The 21863-nt window shown below is 38.0% G+C and overlaps 3 long non-coding RNA genes across 3 annotated transcripts; all 3 read left to right on the forward strand.

Annotated features, from left to right (window-relative positions):
* Nucleotides 1-1510: 1510 nt before the first annotated feature.
* Nucleotides 1511-3200, forward strand: LOC131693711 (uncharacterized). The gene is made up of 3 exons (XR_009306304.1): nt 1511-1635; nt 2826-2981; nt 3039-3200. It is a non-coding gene; the product is annotated as an uncharacterized LOC131693711 (long non-coding RNA).
* Nucleotides 3201-11611: 8411 nt separating this feature from the next.
* LOC131691632 (uncharacterized) lies at nt 11612-12002 on the forward strand. Its single transcript, XR_009305820.1, has 3 exons — nt 11612-11734; nt 11794-11875; nt 11940-12002. It is a non-coding gene; the product is annotated as an uncharacterized LOC131691632 (long non-coding RNA).
* A 6281-nt stretch (nt 12003-18283) lies between these two features.
* LOC131691580 (uncharacterized) lies at nt 18284-18756 on the forward strand. Its single transcript, XR_009305809.1, has 3 exons — nt 18284-18406; nt 18466-18547; nt 18612-18756. It is a non-coding gene; the product is annotated as an uncharacterized LOC131691580 (long non-coding RNA).
* Nucleotides 18757-21863: the final 3107 nt, after the last annotated feature.

Below are 21863 nucleotides of genomic sequence, written 5' to 3' on the forward strand. Positions count from 1 at the left end.
CGCATTTGTCTCGGGCACACGTTTGAAATTTTCAAGGTATGATCAAGATTCCATTTGCACAAACGCGTCGAATGTGATTTATGTGAATGTAATGCAAGCGTATGTAGAGGCAGATGAGATAAAATACACCCCTAAGCGACCATTCATAAATGACGTAGCATTTTTTGAGCGATTTTTAACACCCCCCTTCCTCATCGTAGCATTTCGTCACAAACCTCTAAATACCCCCTGTTAATTATGTAGCTTGGCGGTAACCCTGCCCCCCCCTTGTCACGGTAATTTTTTAAAAAAAAATCTATTCTATTCCCCTTTAAAAAAAGCTACGTAGCATGATATAACCCCCTACCCCCTGTCGTCACACATCATCACAAAATACAAAACTCCCCCCTCCCCATATAATGCTACGTCATTTATGGATGATCTCTAAGAAAATATAATCATAACTTAGCTAAAGACCATCAATTGGGAGAATTTAATTAATGATATCATTTAGCCAACATGATACCCTGAAATCAAAATCGCTTTGTAAAATATTCATGAACATGAAACAGTCGGTTGTCACGGTAAAGATAGATACGTCTAGCTTTATCAGGACACATGTTAGTGAACTCGGGTGATTCGTAGTTATACTGCCTATACTCGACCCTCATTAACAGAAGACAAAGATTAAGCCCGTACGATATTAAGCCTGTTCTAATGACCCTGCCACTTCTAGTTTTCCGATCTGTTTACTTCACATCCTTGCTCTCACTTGAGTACTATGGCTCTAATTTTCATAACTTTCCCTACCCAGTAATCTCTAGCTAATAGACCTTTCTCGTCAAAAAAATTTATGTGATAAAATTGTTCCTTTTTCCTATCAAAATCGACGCTGCATATTGTCGCGATGATTTGGTGCCTCTAACTATTAAAAAAATTGAAAAAACTGGGAACTACCCGTTTCACCGCATTAGGTTTTACACCAACCGACATAACCCTACAAAATGAGCCGGATGAACTTCGTTTGACAATTCTCGGTGGTTTGTTTACATGGAAGTTACGTTAGTTCGAATGTACCAGATGAGCAACCGTTGCGCTCGCACTCACGCATCTTACAAAGTGAACAAACCACCGAGAATTGTCAAACATGAACCTTATTCATCATGAGTTCATTCGTGTCGTCATCTTGTAGAACTCAATATGCTCTTGTCCTAACTTGCCTTGGTTCCTCATACTTTTACACCATTTGAATGAATTCCAAGTGGGGAATATCAAATAACTCAGGGTGACCAGACATGCTGATTTATCAGTAGCCGTCGATTTTGGGCTTTCCTACCGGGAAAGAAATATTTTTTAATTGCTTCTATGCATCATTTATTGTTTCAGTATATTAGTATTTTGCAATTTAATGTCAACAACAATATGATTTCCGATGACTACTGATAAACTTTTGATTGGTCTAACGACATTAAGAAATTTTATCTGGCTAATATATATAATATAAGTGTTGTTTTGATTTGGATGAACTTCCAAAAAATCAAAAGAAAAAGTCCCACGAGAACCAAATCCGGCTGGATATACGTAATCTTCCGTATCCCAGATGTGTGCCTTGTGACTGTTACAGTAGCCAGGAACATGGAGCGATTGGACCATCAGGTGAGTTAGTTATGGTAAAGTGGCCTAACTAGGGTTGCCACCTCTGGAGAGGCTTTGACCCGGAGATTTTCACTGATCTGGGGGGTGATGGATTTCGAGTGGAACGAGACAGAAATTGGAATCAAAGCGATTGCTAGGCATTTTAGAGCACTTTAATCGCTTTTTATAACCACGTTAAAGTAAAACTGTAAATTTTTCACGCTTGAGAACGGTTTTATCGGTTTAATGTGGTGTAGTATTTCACTTCCCCGATTAAGTGCCAATAATACAAAAGCACCAGCTACTCTCACTGTGGAGGTCGAACGAGCATTGATTTCCTCCACAACTAACAGGAGAAGGAGAGCAAAGGAGGCAGAGCTGCGACATCACACTATGTGGTGTCGGTTATTCGTCACCAACAAATTTTAATTTAGCAACAAAGGGGCAAAACTCACCTCCCTAGCCCAGTTAAAAATCGCTGCTGGAGTAGCAACAACACCGCAAGAACTCGTTTGATGTTGACCTAGTCAGTTAGATTAGAACAAATCTGCCAGACCTTAGTGCAGCTGGTGATAAACACCACTAAGAGTGAAATGATTTGGTAAAATTGCAGTAAAATAACTTTTTTACACCATTTTGAGCGACTTAGTGGAATGCAACATTTCAATTGTAGCACATAGCGAAATATTACTTTCCTTAACCCTACGGAAGTCGCGCATATGGTTTACCGAACGAGCAGCCGCTAGTTCCCTAAGACGATTTCGCTAGATTTTCAGAGCAGCGTGCACTCAGTACACTAGCGCGACTTCCGGTAGGTTAATTTCTAGTAAATTTTATTTGTTTTTCATTTTCATTGCTTTGTGAAAGAAATTAGTAATATTTGGTGAACTCTTCGCCACCTTGAAACGAAGGGGTACTTCGGGAAAAATAAATCTGAACCAGAGTAATAGTTAATTTAACTAAGACTTTTTAAATATTTTGTAAAGAATCAATTAATTTCAAAAAAAATTAACCTATGCTTCTTCCCATCAAACCCGGAGAAATTGATGTAAAACCTGGAGACCCGGAGATCGCTCCCGAAAACCGGAGTCTCCGGGTCAAACCCGGAGGGGTGGCAACCCTAGGCCTAACGTACACGATTAGGTGAGACAAAAGTATCTGAAAAATCTTCGTTAGGTTTATCGAGATAACTAATTATGTCTTGCTTACAGTACCTGATGTTTTTGCCGAATAACCAATCGGCTTCGTTTCAACATTTGTTCCGGATTAATGAAAGAAAACGGAAACAGCGTTTAGTTTGCTCACCGCCTCTGTTGTATGCAAAGGTTTAAATGAAAATGTTCGGAGTACCTGCAGCGTCAAAAACAGTAAGAAGTCGATGTGTATTAAAACGGTAGCAGTATAACGACAAAATCTTTATATAGCAGCTGAAAGAATAGCGGATGCTTGGCAATATCGAAACGGGAAAGGGACGTTAGTCAACTAAAGCAACGTGCGAGTGTCTGCTCAGAAAGTGTTATGTATCGGCAAAATAAGGAGTTGAGGTATGGCCAGTGAAACCAACAGTGGCTGAATCCAGTGGGCTTCTGGAGCAAAACTGGACAAGGAATATTATGTTCGAAATCAAACAGTTCATAGATATATAATAAAGAATCGCTAAAAATAGCAACAACAGAGGAATATGAGAAATTTCTGTGGTTTTGTAGAACGAAAACATTGTTTGTCTGCTTTGTCGATTTTTTATCATCAGGTGTAGATACTTATTCTGCAGAACGTATGGGTATATCTTCGGGTGAACGAGTTTCTTGGATAAGATGTACAAGTCAACGTTTCCATATATAAATTTAAACAATATATGTATCATCCTCCGTGAGGGGATAGTTTTTTAATGAAATTCTCTAACTTCTGTGAACTTACCAACCAAAATATCCAGCAACCAAAAAGCTCACCAACCGAAAAGCTTCTATAATTATGGCCACCACTGTAGCGTATTAGCCACCTGGTGTCGGATAGCTTAACAAGCTCATCTCACCAACCAAAAAGCTCATCTGTAAATTGATTGATGCTAGCATATTCGATAAATTCAAAATACCACTATTGCACATATAAACAATAATGAAAACGTTGCAGATTAAAAACAATTGTAAAGTACTATTAAACAATGACGATTGAATCAATGTAATAGCAGTAGTACCAATTCTGCCTCATTTTACTTTGATATGCGCCAATGCTTTTATATCTTTCTCCGAAACAGTAAATATTAGAGCAACGTGAAATAGAAATTCTAGTAGCCAAATGGGTCCTCTAAAATACCTATAGTAGCTCATATTGCCTAAATTGACTTTAGTATTTTTTATGATTTTTTTTAAAATATTCTCCCATGTGTCGGTAATGTAGGACCACTGAAGGAAAAAATTATTTTCTCAAAAGCCTTAACTACTAGAGCAACGTAAAATAGCAATTCTAGTAACCAAATGTATTCTCCAAAATACCTATAGTAGCTCATATTGCCTAAATTGACTTTAGTATTTTTTATAATTTTTTTTTTAAATGTTCTCCCACATACCGGTAATGTAGGACCACTGAAGGAAAAAAACATTTTCTCAAAAGCCTCAACTACTAGAGCAACGTAAAATAGCAATTTTAGTAGCCAAATGGGTCCTCTAAAATACCTATAGTAGCTCATATTGCCTAAATTGACTTTAGTATTTTTTATGATTTTTTTTAAAATATTCTCCCATGTGCCGGTAATGTAGGACCACTGAAGGAAAAAATTATTTTCTCAAAAGCCTCAACTACTAGAGCAACGTAAAATAGCAATTCTAGTAGCCAAATGGGTCCTCTAAAATACCTATAGTAGCTCATATTGCCTAAATTGACTTTAGTATTTTTTTATGATTTTTTTAAAGGTTCTCCCATGTGCCGGTAATGTAGGAGCACTGAAGGAAAAAATTATTTTCTCAAAAGCCTCAACTACTAGAGCAACGTAAAATAGCAATTCTAGTAGCCAAATGGGTTCTCTAAAATACCTATAGTAGCTCATATTGCCTAAATTGACTTTAGTATTTTTTATGATTTTTAATGTAGAATACATTTAAGCTTTCAATATAGGGGTCCCGTTTCAAAATATCGGCTGCGGCACCGCGTCAGATTTTGAACGTTAATAACTTTTATCATACTTAACAGAATGATTTGATTTTTAGGCCAATTTGTTGAAAATATGTTCCTCTATGCTGTATTAAAATTTTAAGTATGTATAACATGCACTAATAACAAAAAATTGTGTTTTGAAAAATCTTTCGAAAACGACTCGGAAAAGTGAAAATTTTCAGCCCATCCCGCACAGAGCCGTCAAAATGGTGGACCAACCGAACAATAAAATAGTGAAAAGTTTATATATAGGTCCACTACATGTTTGTTTTATGATTATTCGTATTTGGTTGCTTGACGAGAGCAGTTAGTGGGGGAAAGACGGCATACTCCTTTGGTTAGGCCATTAGAAGCCGGACGGAAAGGAAAGGCTCACGCACGGCACGAGAACGAGCGAGAAAGCGATAGTAGTGCATATTAGCGCGATTATATAAATATCTGTCGGTCGGTTTTTCTCATTCGTATTCGTTCAAGTACTAGCAAGCAGCCAGTCCACCGAAGTAAAGCAGTTGGCAATGACGACGGTCCGAAAAAGTGCCCCAGCTACTGGTGACTCATCGGAACTGTCGCCCTGCAAGAATTTCGCCCCAACTAAAGGGCAACTAATCTGTAGGCTATCGTTCCAGAGTCTATATAAGAAATACGATGTGTGGAACGAAAGAAAGAGAATTTAAATTATCCTCTCTCGCTCGTTTTCGTGCACTGCTTTTCCATTCCTTTCTGCTGCTAATACCATCATAACTTAAACGAATGTGCATGTTCCCCCACCATCTCATGGCCAGTGTTGCCACAATTGCTATTAATGTTGCTATTACACTTTGAATTATTTTATCGATCCTCTCTAGTATTGATAAAATATAGAACGTGCAAAGTACACTAGTCGCATGCTTTTATTCGAACTTTTTGGCAGCCTCCGTTGATTAACTGCATAAATCGATTTGTTTGTGCAGCTCCTTGCTAGTAGCAAACTAAATAGCCTTTATCAGCGCTAACAAATAACACAAAAGAATTTAAATTTGTGAAAATATTTTCCTTCCTTCTTTTCAAATCTGTAACATTCTTTGAAAATATTGTTTGAATGTTGTTATTGAAAAACTGAACATGCAAGTTTGCTAGCACTGGCCACTACATTGAAGGCGATGGAAAGACAGAATATTCGTTTTGGTTATGCTAGTATTGGTAGCCGAACGGAAAGGAAAGGCGCAGGAATGGAACGAAAACGAGCGAGAGAGCGATAGTAGTGCTTTCTCGTGTGTTTATATATGAATATTGGTCAGTCGGTTTTTCTCATCATTCGTATTCGTTCAAGCACTAGCAAGCAGCCAGTCCACCGAAGGAAAGCAGTTGGCAATGGCGATGGACGGAAACAGTGCCCCAGCTACTGGTGACTCATCGGAACTGTCGCCCTGCAAGAATTTCGCCCCAACTAAAGGGCAACTAATCTGTAGGCTATCGTTCCAGCGTCTGGTTCGTGAGATTGTACAGGACTGCAAAGTCGAGCTACGCTTACAAACCTCAGTCGTAATGATGCCCCGAGAAGCCAACGATGCCTACTGGTTCGAGAATGCAAAATAGTGCGCCTGGTTTGTTCGAGAATGCAAAATACTGCACCAAACGCATAACTTTCAGGCCAAATATATTAAACTGGCTCACCGTGTCGCGGGGAGTGCGTCTGAATTATGCTCCCGCAATAAAACAATAAACGGTTCTTTTCAGGACCAATTAATTGTGTTCTAATAAGAGTTAAACTGAAATATCCATTTGAGGTGTTTAACAATTTTCAGCAAGTAGGTTAGAAATACGATATGTGGATAGAAAGAGAATTTAAATTATCCTCGCTCGTTTTCGCGCACTGCTTTTCCATTCCTTTCTGCTGCTAATACATCATAAATTAAACGAATGTGCGTGTTCCCCACCATCCCATGGCCAGTGTTGCCACAATTGCATGTTGCTATTACACTTTGAATTTTTTTTTCGATTCTCTCTAGTGTTGATAAAATATAGAACGTGCAAAGTACACTAGTCGCGTGCTTTTATTCGAACTTTTTGGCAGCCTCCTTTGATTAACTGCATAAATCATTAGATTTAAATTAACGTCTCGAAGTGAAGTCACGATGCTCCGGTTATGTCACAGACATTACCCACCCATCTTTTTTTAGTTTAGTAGAGCGAATACGAATTACTATCGCTCTCTCGCTTGCTCGTTTTCGGGCCATGTTCCTTTTCATTCTTTCCTGCTATTAATACTAGCATAATCAAAACGAATGTGCGTCTTCCCATCATCCATTTAGTGAGCAGTGTTGCCAAACGCATTTTCAGTTTTTCATCAATAACATTTCAACAATATTTTCAAAGAATGCTGTAGATTCGAAAAAAAGAAAAATAGTTGGTGATGGAAAAGAATTCCCAATTAGAATTTTTAACCATAATTATAACGAATCATTTGAAAATTTCACATGCAAACGTAATTTCGTTGCATATCATTAGATTTGGATTAACGTCACAAGTGTAGTTACGACACTCCAGTTATGTCGCAGACATTACCCACCCATCTTTTAATGTAGAATATTTAGTCTAGAAATCAGAATGTTCCAATGGTCGTTTCAGGCAACTTCAACATAGATGTTTCAAAACAAGAGAATTTGAAATTTGTTTATTTTATGAATGAATGTTTCAAGCTTCGTTTGATCTCTGATCCATCACAAGCAACTACACTTGCAGGCACATGCATTGATCTTGTATTTGTCAAAAACGTCAATGCAGAAACCCGAAGATATATTTCGTACTTTTCATATCACAGACCAATACTTTTTTTAATTGATCCAGTGGTTTAATTTCAAATGTAAACAACGCTTGAAAAATTATAACCGGTTGACGACCTACACCTACACCAATCATGTCAGAATCACCTCCTGGACAACAGCTAAGCCCGGAAATAGTAGGAAGTCAGAAGCATCCAACGAAAATCGAAGCCAGCGCATCTCCCCACCAAGGCCAACAACGCCAACAAAAACGGTCCTTGTCAGGACCACCATCATTTTTGTAAAGAATAATTTGAAATATTCCTCGCCCAAATCACCTTTTGTCCGAAAATTCCAATGAATATCAACATATTTGAAGAACGTGTTCCTTATGTATTCTACATCTCTCCGGTTATGTCGCAGACATTACCCACCCATCTTTTTTTAAAATATTCTCCCATGTGCCGGTAATGTAGGAGCACTGAAGGAAAAAATTATTTTCTCAAAAGCGTCAACTACAAGGGCAACGTAAAATAGCAATTCTAGTAGCCAAATGGGTCCTCTAAAATACCTATAGTAGCTCATATTGCCTAAATTGACTTTAGTATTTTTTTATGATTTTTTTTAAATGTTCTCCCATATACCGGTAATGTAGGAACACTGAAGGAAAAAATTATTTTCTCAAAAGTCTCAACTACTAGAGCAACGTAAAATAGCAATTCTAGTAGCCAAATGGGTCCTCTAAAATACCTATAGTAGCTCATATTGCCTAAATTGACTTTAGTATTTTTTATGATTTTTTTAAATGTTCTCCCATATACTGGTAATGTAGGAGCACTGAAGGAAAAAATTATTTTCTCAAAAGTCTCAACTACTAGAGCAACGTAAAATAGCAATTCTAGTAGCCAAATGGGTCCTCTAAAATACCTATAGTAGCTCATATTGCCTAAATTGACTTTAGTATTTTTTATGATTTTTTTAAAATATTCTCCCATGTGCCGGTAATGTAGGAGCACTGAAGGAAAAAATTATTTTCTCAAAAGCCTCAACTACTAGAGCAACGTAAAATAGCAATTCTAGTAGCCAAATGGGTCCTCTAAAATACCTATAGTAGCTCATATTGCCTAAATTGACTTTAGTATTTTTTATGATTTTTTTAAATGTTCTCCCATGTACCGGTAATGTAGGACCACTGAAGGAAAAAATATTTTCTCAAAAGCCTCAACTACTAGAGCAACGTAAAATAGCGATTCTAGTAACCAAATGGGTCCTCTAAAATACCTATAGTAGCTCATATTGCCTAAATTGAATTTAGTATTTTTTATGATTTTTTTTAAATGTTCTCCCATATACCGGTAATGTAGGAGCACTGAAGGAAAAATTTTTTTTCTCAAAAGCCTCAACTACTAGAGCAACGTAAAATAGCAATTCTAGTAGCCAAATGGTTTCTCTAAAATACCTATAGTAGCTTATATTGCCTAAATTGACTTTAGTATTTTTTATGATTTTTTTAAATGTTCTCCCATATATCGGTAATGTAGGACCACTGAAGGAAACAATTATTTTCTCAAAAGCCTCAACTACTAAAGCAACGTAAAATAGCAATTCTAGTAGCCAAATGGGTCCTCTAAAATACCTATAGTAGCTCATATTGCCTAAATTGACTTTAGTATTTTTTATGATTTTTTTAAAATATTCTCCCATGTGCCGGTAATGTAGGAGCACTGAAGGAAAAAATTATTTTCTCAAAAGCCTCAACTACTAGAGCAACGTAAAATAGCAATTCTAGTAGCCAAATGGGTCCTCTAAAATACCTATAGTAGCTCATATTGCCTAAATTGACTTTAGTATTTTTTATGATTTTTTTAAATGTTCTCCCATGTACCGGTAATGTAGGACCACTGAAGGAAAAAATATTTTCTCAAAAGCCTCAACTACTAGAGCAACGTAAAATAGCGATTCTAGTAACCAAATGGGTCCTCTAAAATACCTATAGTAGCTCATATTGCCTAAATTGAATTTAGTATTTTTTATGATTTTTTTTAAATGTTCTCCCATATACCGGTAATGTAGGAGCACTGAAGGAAAAAATTTTTTTCTCAAAAGCCTCAACTACTAGAGCAACGTAAAATAGCAATTCTAGTAGCCAAATGGTTTCTCTAAAATACCTATAGTAGCTTATATTGCCTAAATTGACTTTAGTATTTTTTATGATTTTTTTAAATGTTCTCCCATATATCGGTAATGTAGGACCACTGAAGGAAACAATTATATTCTCAAAAGCCTCAACTACTAAAGCAACGTAAAATAGCAGTTCTAGTAGCCAAATGGGTCCTCTAAAATACCTATAGTAGCTCATATTGCCTAAATTGACTTTAGTATTTTTTATGATTTTTTTAAAATATTCTCCCATGTGCCGGTAATGTAGGAGCACTGAAGGAAAAAATTATTTTCTCAAAAGCCTCAACTACTAGAGCAACGCAAAATAGCAATCCTAGTAGTCAAATGGGTCCTCTAAAATACCTATAGTAGCTCATATTGCCTAAATTGAATTTAGTATTTTTTATGATTTTTTTTAAATGTTCTCCCATATACTGGTAATGTAGGAGCACTGAAGGAAAATTTTTTTTTCTCAAAATCCTCAACTACTAGAGCAACGTAAAATAGCAATTCTAGTAACCAAATGTGTCCTCTAAAATACCTATAGTAGCTCATATTGCCTAAATTGAATTTAGTATTTTTATGATTTTTTTAAATGTTCTCCCATATACTGGTAATGTAGGAGCACTGAAGGAAAAATTTTTTTTCTCAAAAGCCTCAACTACTAGACCAACGTAAAATAGCAATTCTAGTAGCCAAATGGGTCCTCTAAAATACCTATAGTAGCTCATATTGCCTAAATTGACTTTAGTATTTTTTATGATTTTTTTAAAATATTCTCCCATGTGCCGGTAATGTAGGAGCACTGAAGGAAAAAATTATTTTCTCAAAAGCCTCAACTACTAAAGCAACGTAAAATAGCAATTCTAGTAGCCAAATGGGTCCTCTAAAATACCTATAGTAGCTCATATTGCCTAAATTGAATTTAGTATTTTTTATGATTTTTTTTAAATGTTCTCCCATATACTGGTAATGTAGGAGCACTGAAGGAATTTTTTTTTCTCAAAATCCTCAACTACTAGAGCAACGTAAAATAGCAATTCTTGTAACCAAATGTGTCCTCTAAAATACCTATAGTAGCTCATATTGCCTAAATTGAATTTAGTATTTTTATGATTTTTTTTAAATGTTCTCGCATATACCGGTAATGTAGGAGCACTGAAGGAAAAAATTTTTTTCTCAAAAGCCTCAACTACTAGAGCAACGTAAAATAGCAATTCTAGTAGCCAAATGGGTCCTCTAAAATACCTATAGTAGCTCATATTGCCTAAATTGACTTTAGTATTTTTTATAATTTTTTTTTTTAAATGTTCTCCCATATACCGGTAATGTAGGACCACTGAAGGAAAAAAATATTTTCTCAAAAGCCTCAACTACTAGAGCAACGTAAAATAGCAATTCTAGTAGCCAAATGGGTCCTCTAAAATACCTATAGTAGTTCATATTGCCTAAATTGACTTTAGTATTTTTTATGATTTTTTTTAAAATATTCTCCCATGTGCCGGTAATGTAGGACCACTGTAGGAAAAAATTATTTTCTCAAAAGCCTCAACTACTAGAGCGACGTAAAATAGCAATTCTAGTAGCCAAATGGGTCCTCTAAAATACCTATAGTAGCTCATATTGCCTAAATTGACTTTAGTATTTTTTTATGATTTTTTTAAATGTTCTCCCATGTGCCGGTAATGTAGGAGCACTGAAGGAAAAAATTATTTTCTCAAAAGCCTCAACTACTAGAGCAACGTAAAATAGCAATTCTAGTAGCCAAATGGGTTCTCTAAAATACCTATTGTTAGGGACGGCGCCCATGGTTAGTAACGCAGCCACTATTGATTGAGAAGCGGTAGAATGATAGCAGGCAGCTTCAGACTGGCAACTTCATATAGTCAGGTAAAGACAGAGCGACGAGAACAAAGCAGAAGTTGAAGCCACGTTTTAGAAGCTATCAGATTGTTAAAATTGTCTTAAACCTAAACCTAACTCTAATATCACAGTTTATGATCACAGATTGGTTGAATAGGTAGAAATACCAGACTAATGTTTGAGGTTTAACATCGAATTATATTTACGTAAGTTTATCTGAATTGTTGAAGAATTTGTGAATTTAACCTAAAATTTAAAAGTACAGGTTGCAATTGATTAAACTAATCTACAATCCGTAAATCGACTTAATGCGCCAGTGGATTGGATACTTGCATTCATTCTAGAAGGTTGGTCAATAATTCATACATTTCCTAGCTAAAATATAAAGGGATCTAATTTATAACACACTAGTTGATAGATCACCGTAGTGAATCTACTGCCAGCCAGGGGCCACGTGAAAGAACACTAACTTTTGTAAGTTAAAATTAAATAATTAAAAATCTAATAAAATACCTAAAAGTATATTTACAGCTTCAAGCTGCTGAACACAGTTGCTCTGAGGATTAGTTTTCTTGGTTCGATCCGAACAAACTTGAAGAAAAGTTAATCGAACCTAACCTCGAAATGGCAGAAGAGTCCACGGGAATTGTCAATCACAACTGTATGTTTTGCGAAGATGTGGATAGCGTGGATGACATGGTCCAATGTGACATGTGTGATTGCTGGGCACATTATCGCTGTGCCGAAGTCACGGAGACGGTTAAAAATGAACAGTGGAATTGTTCAAAATGTAGTGGTTTGTTATACGTCCCGAAAGTGTCTAAAAAGGTGCCCACTAAGAAAGGACCTGCCAAGAAAACAACTTCGAAGAGCGAAGGTGGCTCAGATACGGGGCGTACTCAGACTGAAATACCCTCGGCAGGGGTTTCAGTTCAACAAATTGCTCATGAACAGATGTCGACTGAAAAGGAGCTAAAAGAGCAACAGGAGCTTTTTGAAAGGCGTCTCCAAATCCAAGAAGCGCTTATGGAAAAGAAGCGTAATCTACAAAAGGAGATGATGCAGAGAAAGCTAGCGCAGGAAAAAAGAATGCTAGAGCAGCAACTAGCCGATGAAAGGGAATTTCTGAGTAAAGTATTCGGGAACAATTTCAGAAAATGAGGACAGAACTCAACCAAAATTATGAAACTGCGGACGATTTCGCAGCCGGTGTAGACTACGATGCGAACACCAGTCGAAAGGACGTGCAGGAGTGGATTCAAAAAATTCCAAATGATCCCAGGGGTGCAGTCCCAAAGAAGACAGCGTGTTCTGGTCCAGACTACAAGAAACCTATAATTGAAAGTCGGGAGCACAGCAATTTAGAACGAGAGTGTCAGATGAATCAGCCATCGGGTTCGAAGGTACACTCTTCCGTGAGCCGCAAGTCTTTGCGAAGTCTTGTCGATTTCGAAGAAGGAAGCGAATACTCGTTCAGAGGAGATGCAAATGATCCAGATTTAACAGAAGATGAGGTAGCTGTAATTCGAAACATTCTAAATCGCAGACTACGGAATGAGCCAGGGCCGGAAGGACCGCAAGTAAGGTCATCCCGAGGACCGTCAAAGGAACAGTTAGCTGCTAGACAGGCCTCATCGAAACACCTACCGATTTTCAAAGGGGAACCGGAAGTTTGGCCCCTATTTATAAGTTGTTACGAATATACAACGTCGTCATGCGGTTTTACTAACACGGACAATTTAAAACGGCTCCAGGATAGCCTGCAAGGGCTCGCAAAAGAAGCCGTACAAGGTCGACTACTGCTGCCAGACTCCGTACCAGATGTTATTGAAGACCTGCGAAAGTTGTTTGGTAATCCAGAAAAGCTTCTTAAGAACCTAGTAGCGAAGGTACGCAAAGCTCAGCCACCGAGATTGGATAAGCTCGAAACGTTTTTATACTTCGGGATCACCGTAAAGCAGCTTTGCGATCATCTCGAAGCGGCCAAGTTGCAAGAACATTTAAGCAATCCCATGCTGGTCCAGGAGCTAGTTGGGAAACTACCTCCGGAGTATAAGCTCGATTGGGTGCGTTTCAAACGTGGCAAGCCCGGTACTCCACTACGAGTATTTACTGATTTTATCAACGATATCGTGTCGGAGGTCTCCGAAGTTGCGGATTTTACCGGAATCGAGATTAAAAATACAAATGGAACGGAGAAATACAAGCAAAAGAGGAAAGAATACGTGAACATCAACACGCACCATCAACAGAACGCATCATCGATGGCACATTTTTCTTCTTCCGATGTACCCACCCAGAAAAGTAAAAAGCCTTGCATAGCATGCAAGATATGGATGGATCACAAGGTTCGCTTTTGTGACGATTTCGCAAAACTCAATGTCAAGGATCGTTTGAAGCTTGTGAACAAAAATAAATTGTGTCGCATCTGCCTAAACGATCACGGAAAGACACGATGTACTTTCAACATACGCTGCAATGTCAGGGACTGCAAAGCAGCTCATCACTCTCTCCTACACCAAGAAGATGAAACGGACCAATCAATTCGTATCGAATGTAATGCTCATTTGAATGCTGGTCGCTCGATTATATTTCGAATTCTACCGATTACCCTTTATTGTGGACACGAATCGGTTGATGTTTTCGCATTTCTAGACGAAGGCGCATCCGCTACCTTAATCGAAAGTACGGTAGCAGATCAGTTGGATGCTCACGGTATACTGGAACCATTAGTTGTCGTATGGACGGCGAATATGAAGCGTCACGAAAATACGTCAAAAAGAGTTGACTTATTAGTATCTGCTAGAGGCTCAGGCATTAAATACGAGCTTAGGAATGCGCGTACGGTAAATGAGCTGGTATTACCGAAACAATGCGTTCGCTTTAACGAGTTAGCTCAACAGTATGGACATCTGCGCAGCATCCCAGTTTCAAACCACACCGGTGAAGCTCCAAAAATACTAATCGGTCTAGATAATTTACATTTATTTGCACCCATGGAATCCAGAGTTGGCGCACCAGGAGAACCAATTGCGGTACGATCGATTCTTGGTTGGACGATGTACGGTCCAGAGCGCGGAAGAAAATCCTCGGAAGTATTTATTAACCACCATCTTTCGAATCCCGTAACCAATCAAGGCCTTCATGAATTGCTTCGGACGCAGTACGCCTTAGAAGAATATTCAACGCAAGCTTTGATAGTCCCAGAATCAGACGAAGAACGTCGTGCACGGGATATTATGGAAAAAAACAACGAAACGAATTGGAAATCGTTTCGAGACCGGTTTGATTTGGCGATACGAAAACCCTTCGTTCCCGGATAGTTATCCCATGGCATTACGCCGCATGATGGCTCTAGAGAAGCGACTCTCTAAAGATCCGGCTCTGAAACAAAATGTTTTTGAACAAATCATTGATTATCAAAATAAAGGATATTGCCACAAAGCGTCTCTCACTGAACTGAATATCGTCGATCAGACTAGAGTATGGTACCTTCCATTAGGCATTGTCCTCAACCCCAAAAAACCAGGAAAAGTACGTTTGGTTTGGGACGCAGCGGCTAGTGTGAGAGGCGTTTCTCTCAACTCCAATTTACTAAAGGGCCCTGATATGTTGACATCTCTTCCGGTCGTTATAAGCAAATTTCGCGAAAAGTGCATTGCGTTCGGTGGGGATATACGCGAAATGTACCACCAGCTGCGTATTCGTGAAGACGACAAACAAGCTCAACGCTTTCTGTTTCGGTTCGACCCGAAAGACCCTCCAGATGTGTACGTTATGGACGTCGCAACATTTGGCTCGACATGTTCTCCTTCATCCGCACAGTTCATCAAAAACCGTAACGCCGAAGAATATAGTCACGTCTACCCGGAGGCTGCTGCTGCAATTGTGGATAGACATTATGTCGACGACTACTACGACAGCGTGGACAACGTAGAGGAAGCTGCGAGACGTGCAACAGAAGTCCGATGGATATATTCAAAAGGAGGTTTTGAAATCCGAAACTGGGCCTCCAACTCAGAAGAAGTTCTGCGACGTTTAGGAGAGCCAGCTTCGGAACGGTTGATCCGTTTTCATCAAGATAAAATAACAGACAATGAACGAGTCCTTGGGCTAATATGGGATACACGACGAGACGAACTAGCGTTCTCCATGCCCGTGCAAGATACGTCTCTTACAGGCTATCGTCCTACTAAAAGGCAAGTCTTAAGCACAGTTATGTCGTTGTTCGATCCACTAGGATTATTAGCACCCTTCACAGTATTAGGAAAAATGTTGATCCAAGACTTGTGGAGAACTGGCTGTGAGTGGGACGAACTCATCGACGAAGCAGTGTACGAGAAATGGAAACAGTGGATAAATATGCTGCCAGAAATCAGTAGTGTAAGGATTCCGAGAGCCTATTTTGGAAGTACGACGTCAGACAGATTTGGACCGGTGCAGCTACATGTATTTTGCGATGCTGGAGAAAATGCATTCGGCTGTGCAGCTTTGTTACGAATCGAGGTTGAAGGTTGTGTAAAATGTTCGCTGGTGATGGCACGTTCAAAAGTTGCCCCTTTGAAACTACTCACGATTCCGCGTTTGGAGCTGCAAGCAGCAGTCTTAGCGGCAAGGCTGATGAACACGATCCGGTCAAACCATTCGTTGGAAATTCAGCAAGTTTTCATGTGGACAGATTCGAGAACAGTCCTGTCTTGGATCCAGTCAGATCCGCGCAAATATCGCCAGTATGTCGGATTTAGAATAGGTGAGATTCTCAATTTGACTAAACTACCAGATTGGCGGTGGGTTCCATCAAAAAATAACATTGCGGACTGCTTGACGAAGTGGGGGCGTTTTCCAAACTTATCTCCGACAGGCTCATGGTTTCAAGGAGAGGGCTTTCTTTATCAATTGCCCACATCGTGGCCACAGCAAGAGCTTATCTCAACGAACATCGAAACGGAAATGAGAGCTATACATTTATTCCATGAAGTGAAACTCACCGAACCATTTGTAAAAGTCCACAACATTTCCAAATGGAATGTTCTGGTACGAGAATAGCCTGCGTGCATAGATTTATCTTGAACTGTCGCAAAAAAGCTAACGGAAAACCAATTGAATCACTGAAACCAACAGCAAATCAAGCTCGGTTGATAAAAAAAGTGATTCCATCTACACGAGTCCCATTACAGCAGGAAGAATTCCGTAAAGCAGAAAGTGTTTTGTTTAAAATAGCTCAAAGCGAATCGTATGGAGATGAAATCAAAATATTTCGTAAAAATGAAGAATTACCACATGGTGAGTGGATTTCTTTGGAGAGATCGAGTCCGCTGTATAGAATCACCCCTCTCTTCGATTCTTCGGGTGTACTTAGATTAGAAGGCCGAAGTGAGAAAGCAGAAAATTTACCGTTTGATCTACGTTTCCCGATTATCCTGCCCAAGGACCACGATATTACGGAGAAGTTAGTTCAGTATTATCATGAACAATTTGCCCACGCGTACCGGGAAACTATAATCAACGAAATCAAACAACGATTTCTGATTCGTGGTCTAGGTTCGCTTGTAGCGAAGGTAGAGAAGGGATGCATTTGGTGTAAAGTCCGGAAATGCGGCCCTCGAATTCCAAGAATGGCAGCGCTTCCCACACAAAGATTAACTCCTCCTTTCACATTTGTAGGTGTTGACTATCTTGGACCCGTGGAGGTGACAGTGGGCCGGCGAACAGAAAAGCGATGGATAGTGGTTTTCACTTGTTTGGTAGTACGCGCCATACATCTGGAAGTTGCACAAAGTTTGTCAGCACAGTCATGTATCATGGCGGTTCGTCGCTTTATTTGTCGGCGAGGACCAGCGGCGGAGTATTTTTCTGATAATGGGACTAATCTTCGCGCCGCCGGCAAAGAAATAACCCAGCAGATCAGTTCAATATTCACGGACTGTACCGAGGAATTTACGACCGCTAGAACTAAGTGGCATTACAACCCTCCTGCAGCTCCTCACATGGGAGGAGTTTGGGAGCGGATGGTGCGGTCAGTCAAGAGCGTCATGGAAGCACTAGACGATGGACGCAGATTGACAGACGAAATCTTACTGACGACTCTAGCTGAAACGGAGGATATGATTAATAGCCGCCCTTTAACGTACTCCTATAGAGACTCACCAGTTGAATCACTATCTCCCAATCACTTTATTCGTGGTATTGCGCCAAATGAACCAGCAGAGTCGTTGTTTCCGGTCAATTCCGGACTACGTATAAACGCTCACAACAATTGGCGAATGAAATGTGGAAAAGATGGATCAAGGAATACGTCCCAACGGTTAATCAGAGAACAAAATGGTTTGACGAAGCAAAACCTTTGCAGCAGGGTGACTTGGTCTACATTATCGATGGTGATCGTCGCAAGAGTTGGGTGAGAGGCATAGTTGAGGAGCCGATTATAGCCAGTGATGGACGAGTTCGCCAAGCAATGATTCGTACTAATCGTGGACTCTTCAAGAGAGCTACTGCCAAACTTGCAGTAATGGAAATGAACGAGAGCAACATTGGTAGTAACGCTGTTCCCGTCGGAGGCAGCAACCTCGACACCGGAACAGGATTACGGGCGGGGGAATTGTTAGGGACGGCGCCCATGGTTAGTAACGCAGCCACTATTGATTGAGAAGCGGTAGAATGATAGCAGGCAGCTTCAGACTGGCAACTTCATATAGTCAGGTAAAGACAGAGCGACGAGAACAAAGCAGAAGTTGAAGCCACGTTTTAGAAGCTATCAGATTGTTAAAATTGTCTTAAACCTAAACCTAACTCTAATATCACAGTTTATGATCACAGATTGGTTGAATAGGTAGAAATACCAGACTAATGTTTGAGGTTTAACATCGAATTATATTTACGTAAGTTTATCTGAATTGTTGAAGAATTTGTGAATTTAACCTAAAATTTAAAAGTACAGGTTGCAATTGATTAAACTAATCTACAATCCGTAAATCGACTTAATGCGCCAGTGGATTGGATACTTGCATTCATTCTAGAAGGTTGGTCAATAATTCATACATTTCCTAGCTAAAATATAAAGGGATCTAATTTATAACACACTAGTTGATAGATCACCGTAGTGAATCTACTGCCAGCCAGGGGCCACGTGAAAGAACACTAACTTTTGTAAGTTAAAATTAAATAATTAAAAATCTAATAAAATACCTAAAAGTATATTTACAGCTTCAAGCTGCTGAACACAGTTGCTCTGAGGATTAGTTTTCTTGGTTCGATCCGAACACCTATAGTAGCTCATATTGCCTAAATTGACTTTAGTATTTTTTATGATTTTTTTAAAATATTCTCCCATGTGCCGGTAATGTAGGAGCACTGAAGGAAAAAATTATTTTCTCAAAAGCCTCAACTACTAGAGCAACGTAAAATAGCAATTTTAGTAGCCAAATGGGTCCTCTAAAATACCTATAGTAGCTCATATTGCCTAAATTGACTTTAGTATTTTTCTATGATTTTTTTTTAAATGTTCTCCCATATACCGGTAATGTAGGAACACTGAAGGAAACAATTATTTTCTCAAAAGTCTCAACTACTAGAGCAACGTAAAATAGCAATTCTAGTAGCCAAATGGGTCCTCTAAAATACCTATAGTAGCTCATATTGCCTAAATTGACTTTAGTATTTTTTATGATTTTTTTAAATGTTCTCCCATATACTGGTAATGTAGGAGCACTGAAGGAAAAAATTATTTTCTCAAAAGCCTCAACTACTAGAGCAACGTAAAATAGCAATTCTAGTAGCCAAATGGGTCCTCTAAAATACCTATAGTAGCTCATATTGCCTAAATTGACTTTAGTATTTTTTATGATTTTTTTTAAAAATTCTCCCATGTGCCGGTAATGTAGGAGCACTGAAGGAAAAAATTATTTTCTCAAAAGCCTCAACTACTAGAGCAACGTAAAATAGCAATTCTAGTAGCCAAATGGGTCCCCTAAAATACCTATAGTAGCTCATATTGCCTAAATTGACTTTAGTATTTTTTATGATTTTTTTTAAGTGTTCTCCCATATACCGGTAATGTAGGAGCACTGAAGGAAAAAATTATTTTCTCAAAAGCCTCAACTACTAGAGCAACGTAAAATAGCAATTCTAGTTGCCAAATGGGTCCTCTAAAATACCTATAGTAGCTTATATTTCCTAAATTGGCTTTAGTATTTTTTTATGATTTTTTTAAATGTTCTCCCATATACTGGTAATGTAGGAGCACTGAAGGAAAAAATTAATTTCTTAAAAGCCTCAACTACTAGACCAACGTAAAATAGCAATTCTAGTAGCCAAATGGGTCCTCTAAAATGCCTATAGTAGCTTATATTGCCTAAATTGACTTTAGTATTTTTTATGATTTTTTTAAATGTTCTCCCATGTACTGGTAATGCAGGAGCACTGAAGAAAAAAATTAATTTCTTAAAAGCCTCAACTACTAGAGTAACGTAAAATAGCAATTCTAGTAGCCAAATGGGTCCTCTAAAATACCTATAGTAACTCATATTGCCTAAATTGACTTTAGTATTTTTTATGATTTTTTTAAAATATTCTCCCATGTGCCGGTAATGTAGGAGCACTGAAGGAAACAATTATTTTCTCAAAAGTCTCAACTACTAGAGCAACGTAAAATAGCAATTCTAGTAACCAAATGTGTCCTCTAAAATTCCAATAGTAGCTCATATTGCCTAAATTGACTTTAGTATTATTCAATCATTTTTTATGATTTTTTTAAATGTTCTCCCATATACCGGTAATGTAGGACCACTGAAGGAAAAAATATTATCTCAAAAGCCTCAACTACTAGAGCAACGTAAAATAGCAATTCTAGTAGCCAAATGTGTCCTCTAAAATACCTATAGTAGCTCATATTGCCTAAATTGACTTTAGTATTTTTTATGATTTTTTTTAAATATTCTCCCATGTGCCGGTAATGTAGGAGCACTGAAGGAAAAAATTATTTTCTCAAAAGCCTCAACTACTAGAGCAACGTAAAATAGCAATTCTAGTAGCCAAATGGGTCCCCTAAAATACCTATAGTAGCTCATATTGCCTAAATTGACTTTAGTATTTTTTATGATTTTTTTTAAGTGTTCTCCCATATACCGGTAATGTAGGAGCACTGAAGGAAAAAATTATTTTCTCAAAAGCGTAAACTACTAGAGCAACGTAAAATAGCAATTCTAGTAGCCAAATGGGTCCTCTAAAATACCTATAGTAGCTCATATTGCCTAAATTGGCTTTAGTATTTTTTTATAATTTTTTTAAATGTTCTCCCATATACTGGTAATGTAGGAGCACTGAAGGAAAAAATTAATTTCTTAAAAGCCTCAACTACTAAAGCAACGTAAAATAGCAATTCTAGTAGCCAAATGGGTCCTCTAAAATACCTATAGTAGCTTATATTGCCTAAATTGGCTTTAGTATTTTTTATGATTTTTTTTAAATGTTCTCCCATATACTGGTAATGTAGGAGCACTGAAGGAAAAAAATATTTTCTCAAAAGCCTCAACTACTAGAGCAACGTAAAATAGCAATTCTAGTAGCCAAATGGGTCCCCTGAAATACCTATAGTAGCTTATATTGCCTTAATTGACTTTAGTACTTTTTTATGATTTTTTTAAGTGTTCTCCCATATACCGGTAATGTAGGACCACTGAAGGTCCTCTAAAATACCTATAGTAGCTGATATTGCCTAAATTGACTTTAGTATTTTTTATGATTTTTTTTAAAATATTCTCCCATGTGCCGGTAATGTAGGAGCACTGAAGGAAAAAAATATTTTCTCAAAAGCCTCAACTACTAGAGCAACGTAAAATAGCAATTCTAGTAGCCAAATGGGTCCTCTAAAATACCTATAGTAGCTCATATTGCCTAAATTGACTTTAGTATTTTTTATGATTTTTTTAAATGTTCTCCCATATACCGGTAATGTAGGACCACTGATGGAAAAAAATATTTTCTCAAAAGCCTCAACTACTAGAGCAACGTAAAATAGCAATCCTAGTAGCCAAATGGGTCCTCTAAAATACCTATAGTAGCTCATATTGCCTAAATTGAATTTAGTATTTTTATGATTTTTTTAAATGTTCTCGCATATACCGGTAATGTAGGAGCACTGAAGGAAAAAATTTTTGTCTCAAAAGCCTCAACTACTAGAGTAACGTAAAATAGCAATTCTAGTAGCCAAATGGGTCCTCTAAAATACCTATAGTAGCTCATATTGCCTAAATTGACTTTAGTATTTTTTATGATTTTTTTAAAATATTCTCCCATGTGCCGGTAATGCAGGAGCACTGAAGGAAAAAATTATTTTCT

This window comes from Topomyia yanbarensis, chromosome 3 (assembly GCF_030247195.1).
Source record: "Topomyia yanbarensis strain Yona2022 chromosome 3, ASM3024719v1, whole genome shotgun sequence".
In the NCBI taxonomy this organism is placed as follows: domain Eukaryota; kingdom Metazoa; phylum Arthropoda; class Insecta; order Diptera; family Culicidae; genus Topomyia; species Topomyia yanbarensis.